General features: G+C 52.7%; 1 protein-coding gene across 1 annotated transcript in view; it reads left to right on the top strand.

The window, feature by feature from the left end:
- Positions 1 to 1119: 1119 nt before the first annotated feature.
- The window catches only part of LOC126571006 (uncharacterized), a 44542-nt gene continuing 43884 nt past the window's right edge, over positions 1120 to 1777 (top strand). The window contains exon 1 of the mRNA XM_050229199.1: positions 1120 to 1316. The gene's annotated coding sequence lies outside the window, so the exon portion shown is untranslated. The remainder of the gene's footprint in view (positions 1317 to 1777) is intronic.

Raw genomic sequence — 1777 nt, 5'->3', positions numbered from 1 at the left:
CGTGCAGTCCTCACGGAACCGTCGGCCGAGTCAGCAGCAGCAGCAGCAGCGGAGTAGCAAAGCACCAGTAGCATTGGTCGCGACTCGTCGGTTAGTACGGGTTTTCGTTCGCTCCGCGACCACGGTCACGCTTCGAAGACGATCAGTTTCGATTATCAACGGGCAGGAGAAGCGTAGCCAACAGTGGTGGCCACTATTTGGCAATAAATCAACGACCATCCGGAACGATTCTTCCGGAAGTGACCTGTGTCTGTGGGATTGGGGCGTGCGAATCTGTGCGAAAGTGAATTTTCCAAAGTTTTCCCATCCCATTCTGACCATTCTCAGCTGTGTCCCCTTCCCGAGAGCCACCCCGGATTCGGAGGATTATTTATTGGTGCTACATATGGTTGGTGGGGCAGAGAGAGAGAGAGAGGCAGAGTTGACCGCATAGATCCCATGGTGTGATGCTGCTGCTGATGATGTTGGTGTTCCTCGAACAGCAGACAGTTCCGTGGAAATGGTGCGTTTCAGTTGGGGATTCGTAGCTCGTTGTTCTGGAATCCCACGATTCGCGGAGCCCTTCGACCGTCATTTCACGGAACACGAAACACGACCATTATTGGTCGGTGGCGGTCAAGCGAAGAAAGTAAACGCGAATTGACATAGTTCTGTGTGGCCGCGTGACCCAGTGCCTATAGTCCCTTGTGCTTGTGTGTGCATGTGGTGTGTTCTGGCAGGTTGTTTCCATTGGCCACGGTGCTTTCGGCCAAGGAGGTCGATTTTACGGCGGTCCATAAATTGAATTTCTCCACGTGAAGATCCCGCGCGCACCCAGCAAAGCATCCCATCTCTGGTTGGAAATTTAAGTGAGAAAAATTGATTTCCAACCAGCGTGGCGCGTGCTCAAGTGGTGCGCTGTTCGTTTGAAGTGCCTGAAGTCGTCCATGTGTTTGTGCTGTGTGCGCGTGTGTTTGGTTGATGTCCACGGCACTCTGGTCGATCGATCGATCGGAGGAGTCGTAAAATTCCATTTCAGTAAATATTTGTCTCCGGTAGCGGCAGCAGCAGCAGCGGCGGCAACAGTAACAGCGCGCCAGTGCGTGAAGTGACGCCAGCGCCAGGAGGCATCAGGTTTCCCGCAATATTCTCCCCACCCCCTCCCCAATTGGTGGTCGAGAAGTGCTGGAAGTCGTTTATGGTTCAAACGGCCTAGAAGTGGATCAAGTATTCCAAAGTGGTGCCCCCCGCCCCGGATTCGTATCCGGTTGCAAACGAGAATCGTGACGGATGGACTCGCGTGCTCGCTTGGTTGGATCTTCACACAGTTGGAAAAGGTAAATTCGGCGAAAGTGACCAAAAGTGTGATTAGAGTAGAGAGCGACTGGCTAGAATGTTGATCTTGCTGTTGCTCTGTCGTGTCGTGACGGATGTTGTGGACGTGCTCGTCACCGACCGGATTCTCTTCTAAATTCGTCTCAAGTGGTCCGCTCTTTGAACTCGAAATCGATAAGCATCCCCCGCCTGCCTTCTGCTGGCACCATTTTCATTTGCTTTCGCTTTCGCTTTGACTTCATTTTTGGGGAGGAGCAATCAGACGGCTGGCCACTGGCCAGCCTCTCTGGCAAAATAGGCTAAATTAGTAACCGTCGACCTCTGGCTGGCCGGCTGGCTGGCTGGCCGGTGCTTATTGGGAACATAAAATCGGGTAATCAACTAGCGCCGGAATAGGACGTGCACAGGGAGTCTAATGGCACAGCCAGACAGAGCTCTAATAGAATGTACCAAAACAGGAAAG

This window comes from Anopheles aquasalis, chromosome 2, assembly GCF_943734665.1.
Source record: "Anopheles aquasalis chromosome 2, idAnoAquaMG_Q_19, whole genome shotgun sequence".
Taxonomy (NCBI): Eukaryota; Metazoa; Arthropoda; class Insecta; order Diptera; family Culicidae; genus Anopheles; species Anopheles aquasalis.
The sequence above is the reverse complement of the archived record's forward strand: the minus strand, read 5'-3'. Positions and strand labels throughout refer to the sequence as shown.